We start from the raw sequence: 17,881 nt of genomic DNA on the forward strand, positions 1-17,881 counted from the left end.
AACGTAAGAAATAAGTTAAATGGCAGTTCTAACTTTGTAATACAAAGCTGATTAATATTACACTTATATTTGTCTTCGTGAAAACAAAGGACCTTTGAATATTCGAGAAAGTTATACCTGTAATAAATTTTCTAAGTATCTACTATAATGAAATTTCATGTTTCCAATTTCATTGCTGCAATATCGATACTGTTACATTTCAAATCGATAAATATTATTGATTTTTATGCCACACTTTGCTGTCAGGAAATGGAGGACGATTGCTTGTATTGCCTTCTTCATCAGACAATGTCCTTATCTCTGCCTTTTGGCGATATTGTCGTTCAAAGGTGCATATGCCATCAACTTACAGACACACAAAATAAATTCGTATCCGTCCATGCTATTTTCGTGCAGTTGACGATAATTGGCCACTTTTTAATGCTTATCATTCAGCAGTTTGGAACGGAAGATAACGTTATCGCCTGCAGCTCGATTTCCGACTTAGGTGGAAAAGAAAACACTCCTTTTATACTTGGAATATTTTGCTGTATATCGATGAGTTCCTATCTTATAATTCAGAATGGCAGAAGACAAAAATTAACTCTTATCATGAAGATGTCCGGTTATGAAGGAGAAAAGCAAAAAATTCGCTTTTATCAGCGTATCGCGCATTTTTTTATTGCAATCTCTTATGCCTTTGTGTTATTTTTGGTTACTTTCATCAGTTCGGTTGTCATTTTCAAGAAAGTAGAAAGAAAATCAAGCAGTTTGAGAGCTCTTCGTTTGTGCTATCGTAATGCAAATCAGCTCAATGTATGAAGCTATGTTATGGATGTGGTATCTATCAGCAGGCATATTATGTGGCATAATCATATTGCAGAGATTCAACGCTTTGTCTGTCGAATTACAACAAGCAAAAATGCATTTTGAGAAGAGGAATATCAATGACTTGATTTCCAAACACTTCGAGCTGTCCGAATTCATCTCTGATGTCAACGAAAACTGGAATAGATGTATATTCCTTTTGTACGGGATTTGTCTGTATCTTCTATCTTTCCTTATGTACGGTTCAATTTTTGGGAGAATTCATTTGGTATCTACAAATTTTAATTTGTTTTGCTACAATACTTCTCACCGTTGTAGTTACTGTATGTGCTTTTGCAGCCTCTCGGATCTCGGGTTCGGTAATTGAAAGAAGTCAATATATTATCGTTTTTGTAAACATTTCTATTATAACTCTTTTAAATTTTAATTTACAGGCTTATGATGCCTTTCAAGAGATCAGAAGATTTTCTGCAGCCCCTTATTTTATGAAAGACAAGCTTAAGGTATAGTATGTTAAATAATTAGTATTATTTCACCTGTGTGAATGCTGAGGTAATTTTTATTAAACAGGTTCTCGATTTTATGAAGAAATTTCAGGAAAATAAAATTGGATTCAGCTGTGGTGACTGCTTCATCTTGTCAAAAGAATCGCCTGTTCAGGTATGAATTTTTTTTATACAATAAGCAAACATAAGAAGAAATTATTAAGTTTCAAATACTGGGTAATTGCACTTAGGATCTTATTCAATGCCGAGTAGTGAGATATTTAGACGTTCAAATGCAACTAAACGTGGCATGGTAAAATACTGACATTTCATAACTAACTTATGTAATTTCGGTAATAAAAATTTAGTTTGTAAACTCATCTCCATGCGACTTGCGTTATTGAAAATGGCGAAAAATTTTCTGAAATTTTTATAAGTGTTGAAGTGCAATTGTTTCATTTGTACTATTTTTTTATAAAAATTAGAAAAACAATGACTATTGCCACTGATATTCAGTAATATCGATGATATTAGACATGTCATATGCAGTTCTGTATTCAAAATCTAAAAAAATATGTAAGGAACACAAAGACAAATGATCAAAAATATAAAATCGTTTGTGTAGCCACCTGTTATGAAAGTTTATTAAAAATAAGCTATATATATATATAAAATTTTAATTTGTTTTTCATGTGGCGCCCACGTGGGAGGGACAGGGGTAGACTTATCCGGTCAAATCACAATCTTTCGATTCGAACCTAAGTCACGTTATTTGAATTTAAAAACTTTTCCCTTAAAGGTGTTAGATAGATTACTGGCACGTCTTTATTATTAAAAGAAACTATTCTCTATCTCAATAATTAACACAATGTCAGTTGTAAATCACAAATGACATTGTGTTAATTATGAGATAAAGAATAGTTAAAATTTAGCCATAAATTGTTAAGAATAGGGTAGAAAAGGGAGTAGTAAACGTCAGTAAAAGATTTAGGTTTTAGAGTTCAGGCATGGGCGGTTTGAGGAAAGCGATTAAATCAAAGATAATAAGTCATCCATTTTTTAAATATGGAAATATGACCCAACTATTTAGGGTCATATCTACAGGCAGATAATGGCGATCTAGAGGATAATTACAGAATGATAACTTATAGGTTAAGAAATTGAATAAGTATATGTAGGATGGCAAGAATAAAGAAAGTTTTATATGACGGCAATTCTATACACTTACGCTGAAAAATTACATAACGAACAATTCACTCGGATCTTCGATTTTGTAACAGTGCATTTTGTGTTTTCAATTGTAATGAAAAAATACTTGTTTATTGGAACACAAAACCTTTTTTATTAACTGAAATTTCTGTCTTTCTATCGTTTTAGGTATATCACAGCGTTTACAGTATATTCAATATACTTCTGCAAATCCGAGAGATACTAATGGGAACAACTTCGTCAAAGTGTCTCTCGAATACTTCTCACAATTTCAACGTTTCTAACTCGTTAGAATAAACATCCTATAAGTTTTTCTATAAAATAAATATAATGACGATCACAGTAGTAATAATTAGACTTTTATTATAAATTTTCACAACAGATTTTCGGATATTAGCATTAGTTTGCAAGTGTTTATAGACAATGTATTATTCCACCCACGTTAAAGATTAACAGATTTAAAAGAATTTATTGTAAGATACCGCACACACCTTTATGTTGATTAAACATACAAACAAAACTAACTTTCTTATAATTGTTAATAGCTATTAGAATGGCAGAAAGTTTTGTTACCTTTTTATGTTAGATATGTAATTTATTGATTTGAAATCATCAACAAACGTAGGTAGTTTTTATAATTATGACAGCACAATATTTACTCACAATTAGTTTAGAATTGTAAAAAATTAGGAAAGTTGAAAGGAAAATTTTCATTATTAGAAAAAAAATTAATATCTAACATCGTGTTGAGAATAGAAACAACGTAGCTAAGCCTTAGAAAAGCGTAAATTATGCTGTTAAAGAAAAGCTCTTGGATACAGCTGTAGAAGCAGACAAAGGGTACAATCTCTTTCAAATAAATGGAGCTATGTAATTCGTTTGCTTGTCTAACTATATTAAAATTACTTTACCAGACAACTCTCCATAATGAAATACAAATAAGGTGCGTTTTAAATTTATACGGACACGAAAAAATTAAAGTGTAACCCAAATTTGCTACATTAAGTGAGAAATGTTTTATTAAAAATATCACGGATTTACATGTTTCCACACTGAAAAATAAGAATTTTAATCAAACATTAACATTTTGTCACTGAAAATAATATTTTTGAATATTTTGTACAGAAATACTTTTACATATTTATCTGGACAGGTTTCAAATTGCAAAGTTTTCATACAATTTAATGGCCAATGTAACCATTATTTAATTTAATTATATTAAATACTCGATTAGACACTGTTTCAATTAGATTCTGAAGGAATTAAATCTTAAGTTTATCCTAAGCATCTGAAATTGCTGCCTTCAAATAATGAATCGTGAAAAACTGCTTTCCATTGGCCTAAACTGTACGAACCATTATTCCCCAAAGATTTTGCATCAGATTCGGATGAGGGCTTCTAGCAGGCCTTGTCATCAGCTTAATATTTCTACGTTTGAACCACATTTTTGTTGATTTAGAGACATGCACAGGGGCATTGTCTTCTTGAAAGATCCAATTTGGCCCACAAATATTTGGTCCAGCTTCCAATAAATGAACTTCAAGCATGCCTTAATACGTCCCTGAATTCATTCTTTGAGTTATAAATGCTAAATCGGTGGTTCCATTGAATCCAAACGCATCCCACACCATTATTGATCCTGCCCCATTTGCTGTTTTGAAAATATTTGTTTTTCGGTTCTTATATCGTGCCAATAATACTTCCAACCGTCTGGAAAATCTAAATTGAATTTTTTTCATTACTGAACAAAACTTCAACTCATTCTTTGGACCATGTCATGTGTTTTGTGCCCAATCAAGTTTGTCACTTTTGTGCTTTAATAAAGGTGGTGGCATAACAGTTTCTTTTTTCAGAATTTTTAACATTGGAGATTTATTTAAAACTCTCCACACCGTTGTGCTGCCACAAGGCAAGTCCAATTTTTGTTTTATTTTTCTTACTAATGTTTGTTTTGTGGAGTAAACCTTGATGATTAGTCTACAATCTCGAGGTGTAAGCTTGGGTTTTGGACCTGTCTTGAATTTTGGTACATCCTTGCCACGTCTTTTTGATAAATAATCATCAACAGTTGATTTTGGACGATTTATATATGCTGCAATTTCTCTTATTAACTTGCCTTGGTATTTATAGGTATCAATCTGCCCTTTTTCATAATCAGATAAATTCTTTGTTCTACCTATTTTAGAGCTTTGACCAAATCAATAATTTGTATTACAATGAGATATGTAAGCTAATTTGCATATTTCAATGCTTGAAACTAAACAATATTCTATTTACGTCATGAAATGAGTGCCTGCCCAGATAAATATGTAACAGTTTTTTTTGTACAAAATTTTCAAAAATATTATTTAAAGTGACAAAATGTTAATGTTTGATTAAAATTATTATTTTGCAGTTTGGTAACATGTAAATCCATGTTATTTTTAATGAAACATTTGTCACTTAATGCAGCAAATTTGGGTTTCGCTAATTTTTTCGTGCCCGTATAAATTTAAAACGCACCTTATCACATTTTGAATATGTTTCAATAGTTTAATTAAATGCTGATTGTAATGAGTAAATATCGTTAGTGTAAGCAAAAAAAAAAAAAAAAAAACACACTTCATCATATAGAGTAAATGTTGAACAGAAAGTTTTGCATAGGATATTTATTCTAATATTAAATTTGAATTTTGACATTGTACGAGATGGATTTTTGTACTCAATGCAGAGGCATGTTTAATACGAAGAAATCGTAAAACAACATTTTTTCAATATAATTCAACATGAATGTCAACATTATCGAGGTATTTATGCGGATAAGCAATGCTTTTGTTGATATGATTACACATACTGAATTTTTACAATGACAATGATTTATCTACCAGCAGCAGTACCAGTGATTTCCTATCTAATCATGTTTTCTAGCATTTTGATAATAATCAAAATTGCACTTCATTGTATAACTCTCAGAAACAACGAAGAACGAAAAATAATTTGCCAGATACAATTCTATTTGGTGAGTTTCCTTTCTGTTTTCTTTTTTGTAACAATTAATGCTAATATAATTAAATAATCCTGAATAATTTTCTTCCTGACAATATAGGAACAAAATGGTACGGAAACAGAAGCAAACGTTTTTGCTTTCTTTCATTCACTGGGGTATATGTGTGCTGCAGGACAGATTTCTTATATTATACGTAGTAATATTTACGTGATTTATTTTCGTTTGTGACTCTATCTCTAAAAATGGAACTAGTATTGAGAATTTATTTTTTAAATATTTTAGTAGAGGTCAACTTTATTAACGTGGCAAGGCCCCTGCATCACCAGAAACGAATGTGAAGCATTAATTTGCACCATGCCTGCCAGATTGCAAGCGGTAATTATGGCAAACGTCAATGCCACAAAGTATTAAGTTTATTTTGTTGTATTTCCGATATTTAATCTATATTTAACAAATATTCTAATTTTTTGTCATGGTTAAACTGTTATCCTATCTTTTTTGCCATTACATTTACATTTGTAACGAAACAATTTTTAAGCTAATTTGTTTGATTAATGAGTATAATACACATAGATATTGTTTATGTAGTGTCAAAAATAATTTTCGTACTCTCTGTTATTAATGAGTAAATGTACATTAAATTTTCAACTTGGTGAATATTTCAATCTTTTGTCTAGTTGTATACGGTTTTAGTAAGTAAAATTTAAGATAAATATTAAAAATAAACATATATTAAAATACTTAAAATACATTCTCTTTGTTATTCGAAAGAATATTTTCATTAAAATTTTTGATTGTTATTACGTATATTGCATACACGTACTGTACAGAGTGTTCCATAAATTTGTAAATAGTTTAAAAATTTATAAAAGTTGAAAGAATTGGTATATTTGAATGTGATTTGCGTAAAAACTTATTCTCACAAAGGGAAAGTTTTTTGGATAAAGAAAAAAAAAATAGTTTAAATTTTTGTCGCTATAGGGCGTTGAACGCAAGAAAATCGCTGGAATTGTGCAAATTTTAGTCTTATAAAATGCAGGGTTTACGATTAACAGCTTATTTCTAAATTTTCCGGTCACTGGTGATGACATACGGTGTACATTTGCAAAGCCACATCGGAGATATGGACCTCTGATAAACATGGTGCACCACTGCGTAAGCAATTACACAAACTTCCCGTGTCTTTAAAACGTTGTACTAGGGAAACGAATTTGGCAGGAGTGATTGGACCTGAACCTTTCTTCATTCTCTTTTGTACCCTAAAGCCTTCGCAAAGTTTTAGCCGGCAATTCATGGCTGAGATAAAACAAGTTAATCAATAGTGCTTTATCCACCAATGTCAACATCTTAATGAAAACCATATGTTAGCGTCAGTAACTGGAAAATTCAGAAATCAGCTGTTAATCGTAAACCCTGTATTTGATAAGACTCAAAATTGCCAAATTCCAGTGATTCTCTTGAGTTCAGCGCCCTCTTTCGACAAAAATTTGAACTATTTTGTTTTTTCTATAGAAAAAAACCCCCTTTGCGAGAATAACTTTTATGCAAACCGCGTTTAAATATACTAATTCTTTCAACTTTTATGAACTTTTAAATTATTTACAAATTTATGGGACACGTTGTATATGCAATATACGGTACACATAAACAAAATTATTTTCGTGGAAACTCCATTACTTCCAACTATTGATTATCCAAAACAATTATATTAACAATTTATTTATTTCAGCTCATTTGCCTCATGAAGAAATTTGGAGGAAGACCTTTCGGAATATTCACGTGGTGATTTTTTATATTAAGAGAAATTATTTGATAAAGGTAATTATGAGAACATATGATTTTTTTTCTATTGTTGTCTTCAGCGTTGCTAGCAAAATATTGTATCTACATGTTAAAGCAGATATAAGTTTTTCTTATTAAAATCACGAATTATTTCATTTTTAAAACGTTAAAAAGGAACGATAAAAAATAATTTTAAATTTAAGAAATCGCTTAACATACGTCATGGCAAAACTGTTTTATTGCTGTGATATTATCCGTTTAGAAGCGATATATCATAGTATAGTTTAGTATTATAATATTATACATTATTTTGAAGTCTTGAATTTAATTTGTTCATTATTTTTTAATATAGGTGTTCAAGAAATAAAATCCAAATTGAAAAATATAACATATACAGATGTTGCGTGTTAGTTTAGTGTTGTTCTAATTTTTACACTTGAAATTATTTTCAGTGATGAGCGGATTTTATTTTGTTTTCTCTTCTCTCATTGAATTAACCGGAGTTCTTCATAAGAAAAGATGCTTTACGAGAGGTTGTGAAATTTTAACGTTGAAGAACGAAACAGTTTTTTAAATGCTTGAAATATTCGGAAAATTTTAATGGCAACGTCTTCATGTTAATTAATTATTATTTGTCAAATACTGACCACACAGTGTTATTACGATTATTGGTAAAAAATAAAAATTAGCCTAGTGAAAACATTGGACGGCCCATTTCAGTACCTACGTTTAATCAAGAAGGTATTAATTGTAATGGAAAACTTAGTTAAGCAGCTTTCCTCTATTTCTTTACCTGTAAGCATTTTTTAGTCTCAATTGATATTTGTAATTTTTAGCAAATAAAGTATTAAATTTAACCAGTTTAAGCTCTTGTTACTATTGTTTATTTTTGAATTATTGGTCGATTGGTGGAGTTTTACTGGTCGATTGTATTATGATCAGAATATTATTGGAAACACTAATACAAAAATTTGCCTTTAAAAACATCGTAATGTAAAAAATACTTTGACATTTTTCAAATTGACAAAACCTTGTGCTTGAAATCACTTGGAGTATATTTTAATATTTCAAATAAGAATTCAAATATCAATGATTATATGCAAATGATAAACTATTTCAATTACATGAAATTCTTGAATATTCAGAAAAAATATTTTATTTAAATTGTTAAATCTATAAGACACGGATAGTTTTAAATATTATTCTTGTAGAATAAATACTTTAAATTTAAATTTAAAATTTTCTGTTGAAAACTTTGCAATGTCTGACGGAACAAGCGTTTTTTGGAAAATCAATAGTAGTAGTAACTCTGATCTGTAGTAGCAAAAACAAGATCGATCTGACTACAAAACTACCAAACAGACGGTTTAATGAAATAATGATCGTCGCTCGTAATGCTCTCGTGTAGAATCTATCCATTTTATGCAGACGTTTTGTTATTTGTTCTATTACAGTTGAAATTGTCATATGTTTGCAAGTTTATTTAATTGGGTCTTCTCTACTGTGACTTTTCACACTCGACTGTGACATTCCGATCGTCTGTTGAGAAGGATGGTGAGAGTGAGTGGCACGCATTGAGTGGTTTAAGAGTATGCGAAAAAGAAGCTAATGTATTATATTCCGGTGCTACATTAAGGTTTTTAACCACGCTACGGAATTGGGTGGTTAGTCTTAAATAAAATGCAATTATAATTTATCATATTTATTTGTTTTTACTGAAACAATTTTCGCTTTAACAAAACTGTTTTTTACATTTAATTGTACAGTACACTGCTATATAATTGACAAAAGCACACCCGTTTGTCGAACACACGAAATAAAACTAGCGAAAATGAAAAATGGAAAAATACTTAAGAAAATGGCTGCCAATTGGGTATGCGTATCAAAAAAGTATGGAAACTGCTGCTCTGAATCAATGTAGTGAATTCCGTTTGTTCATATTTATCTAACCAACGCAATTTTGTCTAATAAACATAAGTTATTCAAGTTACAACGAACATAGAAATGTCTTCCAATTGTAAGTCTTAAAAATTGCTTGGCCACTGGATTGCGGAAGAAATTGTTAGGGCCCTGTTTTTTTTTACAATTTTCAACAATAATATAACTACGAAACTTATATTTAAAATATAATTTATAGATATTTATATAATTTACTATAATGCACACGATTTTCCACCAATTCGCCACTCACACTGACATTTTCACGCAAATTTATTACCATCTCCGAATTACAATCTCTTTATTCTTTCTATCGGACAATATGTGTACCGCGACGTGTGTTGCAGGACGACATTCGTTCACACTACTATTTCGAAACTTTAGCCACACTGTGACGTATTTTCCGAAAACATTCGAACTCCGAACAGTCCGACGGCAACAATTTTTTTTTTCGTTTTCGGTAATATCGTAACATACTGAAATGAAAATACAGTTTTATTTTCTTTCATCGGTGCATTCTCTAAAAGTTTTTAACAGAAAATTATCGTTACGCTATTCCTTATGACGTTACGAACTGTAAGCATAATTGAAATGTCGCGCACAGATAATCACTCGTATCCGAATTATACGAAATTGAAAGCTTATTGAATATTTGTAGTAATGACTTAAGTGGTTTATCGTAAAAATTTCGACGTAATAAGTGACGCGCTTGATGCGACGTAATACTCAACAAACAATACTTTACAATCGTTCTTTTTCATATTGTTTGGTGCCGAAATAAATAAGATTTTTATTGTTGTTTCTCCTCAGAAACTTTTCAGCAAAATCCTGTCAAATATAAATAAAATAGGCGACGTTTTAATCGGTTAGGTCTATATTCAGTATCGAAGTGAAATAAAACAGTTGAAGGAACACTACCGCCACGGTCAGTGTCATCAATTGATTTATAATTTAAGAAGAATCAATCGTGTAAGTTGTCATCTTTCGTCTTATAGAACTTTTTCAAATTTCTACAAGAATATTACTTTCAGGTTAACGACGTTCAACTTGGAATTATACTTGGACATTTCTCTTCCCGACGCCAGATAGGAAAATCAGGATGAGTAACATTATTTTTACACCTTATTTTCATTTAATATCGTAATGTTTAATTTAAGGTTTTTAATAAGTAATAATCGAGTCTTTGCCAATTTTAATTAGTATATAAAATTGTATTTTAGTAATGCGTTACGATATAATTTTATAAAACATTGGCTCAATACATTGTTTAATAACTCACTTAAAAATATCTTTTCTTGTACAATGGATACATGGTCGTGCCATATTCAATGTCGTATCAGAAGAACAGTAATTATAATACAACGCACATTTCACATCTGTAGTTAATTGCGTTGATAACAATATGGGAAATTAATACACAACATCGCTGACATTTTATTATATTTTTCAAATCATCTTACCAATTCAGTCCATGTACATTTTTCTTCTATAACACATTCAACAATTCACTAACACGTACTTTCTAAATCAACCAGAGTGTCTTTTTTTCTATTTTTACAGCCGATATTCAAATAATTTTACCATGACTTGTCAGGTTTCTCCCCAAATTGCTTTACATTTTTTTTGTCATTACATTCAATTTTTTCTATTGTTTGAACAGTTGATTTCTTTATATATAACAATTAAATCTCTAAAAACAGGAATACATCAAAACGTATCAAATAAAATACTGAACACTAAAAGATGAATCTATAAAACTCATAACATGTAAAAAACTATACGTGAGAAAAGAAATTTATGCAAAGATGAACAGAATAAAACATCAAACATTGGGCAACAAAACAACACAAAATGAGCCAAATAAAAAAGTAGCCATAAAATTCAATTTTTAATAATTTAATTTAGGAAATTGAATTTTTTTAAACGGATTTCTTTTATTTTCACATATTATCATTTTTCGGTATAAAAACAGCTTCACTACACAAAAAGATGGTAGCAAAAGGGTTAAAGATAATCTTTTATTCGTTACAATGTTTATTTTTAAATGAAAATCTGTATTGACAACTTACATTCTTCAATAGAAATAATTCAAGTATTATTTGAAGTAGTCGAGAAATTCCAGTATTTTCAACAATATTGTCAAATATCAAAAAAGTTAGTGATAATGAATTTTATCAATAATATGTTCTGAACATTTAAATTTAATAATATCAGTCATTTATTCTATTTACTACATCTCTTTCTAATAGAGTAGAGTATTACCTACACTACATACATAATGCATTGACCGATGTACAGTACATCTACGATCAATAGAAGAAAGTCATGCGATAAGTATTAGACTTACACAGGACTACACCTGGTTATGTAACTGCAGTGTGATTGAAAAACGTCTGTTATTTAGTAGTGTACAAAAAATTATTGAGATAAGTTACCTAAACAAGACCCACTTACATTTAATGGTAAGAAAGAACATCAGGTTGCCTAAAAACAATAACTGAAACATATATTCATATAAATAAAATCATGTTTAAACAAATCATCTACATAGCAGTGATTATTGTTGTGAGATCCACGAGATTTTGGAGTTATTTTAACAAGTTTCTACGAAAATTCTTATGTAAGCAACCACCGCGCTCGTTAGGAAAACCCTCGAATAGAATCGAATTGAATTACAACTCAACTAGAAACAAATGGATGGGAAAGTTAGCACGCCGTTGTGAAACAATAACATCCGATGGTGAAAGAAGGGAAAAGTGACACCCTGATGTCAATGCAAGTCATTGTCAAGCTTGCACACCTGCAAAAGTAATTTTCGCTTTCAAAACAACGGAAGATCACATGACTAAGTTCCCACGAAAATCGTATAAAAGGTGGAAACACCAGAAGTTAGGCGCTTGTTACGCAGGAAGTTATATGTTTGATTGTAGCCATTCTAGTCTCCCGGACCTCCATGGAACAGACTCGTTCCAGTCCCAGGAGAAGACTCCAGTTGGATGACATTCATCGGCTTCGAAGCTTCAATACGAATGGACAAGCGTCACATCGGCTAAACTATAGAAGTGTATAATTAAATCTTTTATAATTAGATTTGTGAGCTCTCTCTCACATCAGTCACGAGATTAGGCACGTGGCATAGGAACTAGATTAGTCGCTGTTCTTTTTGTAAACATCTGTATTTATTATACATATGGATCATACAATGGATGGTTAAATGCGGATTTAACCTTTCATTGTACGATCCATATGTATGGTATAGATTTAGATATAAAATAACCTTTATTTTTCTTAAACATTAAAGAGCTGTCTGTCAGTCTTATTCGGTCGAAAGAACACCTAGCGACTTACCTATCGCACCTCCTCACTCAATAACTTGCCCTCCTATCAGTTTTAAAGCCATCCGACGACAACGTTGGCAGTCTTTAGCAGACTGTGCCGATTAAGTGGCATTTGGAGAACAGCCCCCGTTTCTCACATTGTTATTAATTAGAAAATGACTGAAGTTATCACTTGTAAAAGTCTTCATATTAGGGCTTTTTCACTGTTTCAATTAATGCCAATGGAATTCAATGGTTAATTAATATTTGTCACACTATTGGCAAATAAATACATCGACATCATCTAGCTTATAAGCAGTGCACCCATTACAAATCCATTTTTGAGTTTAAACAAAAGCATTTTGTGAGAGACCGGATTTGCTGAAATTTTTGAAAAAAAATTTTTGTCTTTTGAATGTTAAATTAGTTCAAAACCCAACGTAACCAAAATTTTTTCAATTTACTCACTGGAGGATGATCGCATCTCTCTTCCCTGAGTCACTTCCTTTCCCAGGGGGCTCGTCGAATTTGTTACCAGGATCTAACAACAAATATTCACCATTGGTCGAATTTAGTAACGTGGCTAAAAGGAGAGCATCGAACCCAAAGGGGGATGACCCACAATAAAGGATTGAATCGAAGACAAGAAAGTCGACAAGAGTGCGGGAATTCGCCTACCTACCTCGTTTTTTATGTGAGTCTCCATTGCTGATCCTTTTGTCTCCTCTTTCACCGATCTCTCGAGATCGCCGTTCCCTTCCGTTTCTCCTGTTCTCCGAACCTGAAAAGCCTACATAACTAACTCGTATTCTCTCCACCATCTAGGACAATCCTGTCATTTACGATCTCGACAATCAACGCTTCAATCAAGGTATTTCGCATCGCGCGTAATATTAAAATCATGTTACGCTATATAGCTTTGTCCGATTTAAGCCACTCTTTGAAGCTAAACAGAATTCTCTGTTATCCTATGTATACGTGTAAATAAATTATATAAATAAACAAGTATTTTTCATTTATAAATAAGTTGAAGTGTGCACTTCTTTCAACTGCTTTGTCTCTCGGTCTGTCTCCATCCCCGACTCCAAGTGTTTACATACGCGACCTCTCGCGCACAATCGGAATAGCAGCCGAAGGTTTCTGTATCAGCCTTAAAGGATACAGTGGTGTCAGTCCTGACATAGACATCACAGGTCTGGTGCCGACTCTCTGGTCACAAGTTTGTATATTGTTGATTGTGAAAAAACACAATGCCCAGTTCTTTTGGGAATCAAGAAAACTGTAATATGTGAAACACTCCAAATTCGTAAATGCCAACTCATATTCCAATGCTTCTGACAGCAGTGGCTTTTTCCCCATTTTCATATCAGTTCTACTTCTTTTCAAATTGTTTCCTAAAGTTTTATAACGAAAGCTAAACCTGATAACTATGTTTCTCTGCTAACTATTTTCTCGTTTTCTACCAGAATCTAGAGCCTCGGCCATATTCTCAGCAGCTCAGTTCTTCTCTTTGTTTTTAGCGAAAAGCAGAGATAACCCAGAAAAATCAAATTCAGTATGACAGTTTTTCAAATTATGTATCGTTTCTAATAAATCATCTCATTATTTCGTTGAATCTTATTAAGCACACTATATAACCTTGTAAATCGATAATATATTTTGGCCCTTACAAATATGGCATGTTTCCTTTCATATTCACAAGTATAAACGCTCCATTATCCATCATTCGTTTCACGTCGTAGAATTAACTATATTCAGTTTTGGGAGCACGGTTAAATATACTTTTTCATTGCCACAATTTATAGTGTCTTTTAGTGAATTTTACTGTATATTTCTCTTGTGTATGTTAATAATTATAATATGCTGTATATATATTACACTGTACGAGTAATTTACCATCTTGGCCGATTAAACAATGCTGTGTGAGGTTGTGTATTAATCAAGATAAAAGTATCTATAATCTAATTTTACTGTTTCATAATTTTTAACATAAAGTCAATAATGTGAATGTTAAGTAGTCTAATAACACCGAAAATCTATTTTCAAAGCTCTCCATAAACATGTACTCTGGTGAAAGAAAAATATAACTATTGTGATTTCTGCTGCTTCCATTTCATTAAATAATTTTAGGGGTATTCTAACGAATTAGAAATGTTGAAATTTTGTGAAGTGTGTGAAAGGCAATTCGAAGAAGTAGTTCCTAAAAGTATTTCTCGGATCTGCAAAAGCATATTAAAGATGCTGTAAACACTGTGAAACACCTGTAACGAAACAAAAGTGAAATTTCAGCCAGGAAGTTATAATGTTTGAATTTTAATAAACAAGAATTTATTTTAAATTTTAATTAAAGACCTGCGAATAATACCTCTACGTTACGAAATCAACGATTTCAATAAATTGTCCTTCGAGTCATTATTACTTAATTTCTTCGATGTAAATATATCACCACAAAATAGCAATTCGCAGTTAGTTTTAAAAGAAGTAATTTCTCAGATTTTTATAGTTTTATATAATACATGGACGAAAATACCAGATAACCAATTGGTTAAGGTGGCAGGCTACCGCTTTTGCAGATTCGGGATTCACTCCATACAAAACCCCAGGAATGTTGGGTGAGATGATGTTTCGTCCTGTCATATCGGAACCAGTCCATTTTTGTCCTAGCTAAATCCATCAAGTGCTCAGTAAAAAAGTTCGTCCAAGACTTTCTTAGTGCCACAGTAGAGTTTTAAAAAAATCATGGACAAATACATTACATCTTTATCTTCGCAGAGAAATCGTATCGTGATATTTACATCTACTCATATTTTCAACTTACTATATATAAGTTTATGTATCATTTAAGCATCGTTTAAAATGTAAACTCTTTATTATAGCATTTATCTACATGTAGTAAACAGAAAAAATAAGATGCAAACACATTTTTCAACATTTAGTTCAATTAAAGCAAAATAAAAACAGTCTGATCGAAATAGTGTCCATTATATGTGTTTAACCAGTAATTGCATAGATGTAAACGGATAGGGATAGTGTAACTCTTATTCGTATCTATACACTGAAGAGCAATTGAATTAGGGATAGCTGGCATTACGAAAATTTTGATCTGTGCGTAAGCGTGAAAGTGATTTGCAGATGAGGTAAGCAGCAGTTTGACAAGGTAAAGAATGTTGCTAACGGTATCAGTAATAATCAGAAGCAAAATCAGTAAGAGTAAAGTTCTAAGCGCATTTGATCGTGAAGAAATCGTCAGGGCCCGACGAATGAGTTACTCCAATTCGAAAGTAGTGGAAACAGTGGAATTTTCACGCATTATTGTGTCAAGGGTGTACTGTGAGTACATCGAATCCGGTAAAATCATCGTTGTCAGGGTTAACTGCCGCGGACAACGGCGATCATCTGATCTCGTTTGTTCGTTTTCGACAGCCCACCACAGAGATTGTCTTTCAACAAGACAATGCATTGCTTCCCGTGTCATTGCTCCCCGAATTGTATTAGAATGGTTGGATGAACATTTTACAGACCTGCACATGCTTTCCTGGCTATGACGGAAACCTGACCTCAATCCAATCGAGCGAATCTGGGATGCAATTGAGAGAGATGTTCGAGGCTCCGACTACCTTCCATCTAATCTTTGTGGTTTGTGGGAAATTATTCAGGACCATGAATACGTATGGCTTCCCATCGCTTTCAGTGTCTTGTAGAGTACATGCCAAGACGAATCGCAGCTGTCATCAAGGCGAAAGGTGGTGCTACACGCTACTAGACAGGTATCCCTAATTCAAATGCTCTTCAGTGTATATATTTTATTGAGATAGTCATTTTCGTGTCATGAAATCTTACCGAACAACATTTGATAACATAAGGACTACCGAATGTCTGTAAAGTTAGCCTGTAAAGTCTAGCATTTAATAACGATTTTTAATTAAGATAACCCGGTACATGAAACATAATGGTGAATATTTCCTACATTTATTTGCTGATTGTATAAAAATATTTTATACCTGAATAGGCGATTCTTTTGACAAGACGAAGCAGTCACCGCAGCTGAATCCAATTTTATTTTCTTGAAATTTTTTCATGAAATCGAGAACCTGCTCAATATCAATTACAAACGTTATTGCGTGTCAAGTAATATTAAATATTTAACACACTATACCTTAAGCTTGTCAGCCAAAGAATTAGATGTTCCCGCAAATCTTCTGATTTCTTGAAAGGAATCATAAGCCTGTAAAATGTTAAAATAGTTATAATAAAAACCTTTACAAAAAACAATAATATGGTGACTTCTTTCAATTACCGATGCCGAAATCCGAGAAACTGCAAAAGCACAGACAGTCACTACAACGATGAGAAGTATTGTAGCAAAAGAAACTAAAATTTGTAGATACCAAACGAATTCTCCAAAAATTGAACTGTAGATAAGGAATGATAGAAGATACAGGGCTATCCCATACAAAAAAAATAAATATCTATTCCAGCTTTCGTTGACATTAGAGATGAATTCACAAAGCTCGAAATGTTTGCAAATCAAATCATCTATATTCTTCTTCTGCAACTGCATTTTTGCTTGTTGTAATTCGACAGACAAAGCGTTGAATCTCTGCAATATGATTATGCCACATAATATGCATATTGATAGAGTCCACATCCATAGCGTTGATTCATACATTGAACTGATTTGCATTACGATAGAACAGACGAAAGCTCTGAACCTGTTTGATTTCATTTTTACTTTCTTGAAAATGACAACGGAACTAATGAAAGTAACCAAAGATAGCACAAATGTATAAGAGATGGCAATAAAGAAATGCGTGATACGTTGATAAAAACGAATTTTTTCTTTTTCTCCTTTATATCCGGACATCTCCAGTGTAAAAGTCAATTTTTGCTTTCTGCCATTTTGAATTATAAGAAAGGAACTTAATGATATACAGCCAAGTAGTCCAAGCAAAAAAGGCGCATTATGTTCTCCACCTGTGTTGACCGTCGGACTGCAGGCGATAACGTTATCTTCCGTTCCAAAATATTGAATTATAAGTCTAAACATGTGTCCGATTATCATGAGCTGCACGAAATTGGCATGGATGGATACGAATTTATTTTGTCTGTCTGTAAGTTGATGGCATATACATCTTTGCAAGCCAATATCGCCAAAAGGCAGAGATAAGGAAAATGTCCGATGAAGAAGACAATACAGGCAATTGTCATCCATTTCCTGGTATCAATATCTGACGTGGAAATCAATAATATTTATTAGTATTAATATTTCAGAATAAAATCGAATATTGAAGAGAAAAAATTCATTAACGTACACTTGTACAAATCAAATATAAATATAAATTTCATTAAATTTGAAT

At 31.9% G+C, this 17,881-nt stretch overlaps 1 protein-coding gene across 1 annotated transcript in view; it reads left to right on the forward strand.

Moving 5' to 3' along the window:
• The window catches only part of Cyp18a1 (Cytochrome P450 18a1), a 172,232-nt gene that overhangs the window by 107,422 nt on the left and 46,929 nt on the right, over positions 1 to 17,881 (forward strand). The gene's annotated exons all lie outside the window — the stretch shown is intronic.

The sequence above is a fragment of the Centruroides vittatus genome, unplaced genomic scaffold (assembly GCF_030686945.1).
Source record: "Centruroides vittatus isolate TY-2023 unplaced genomic scaffold, ASM3068694v2 contig_202, whole genome shotgun sequence".
Classification (NCBI taxonomy): domain Eukaryota; kingdom Metazoa; phylum Arthropoda; class Arachnida; order Scorpiones; family Buthidae; genus Centruroides; species Centruroides vittatus.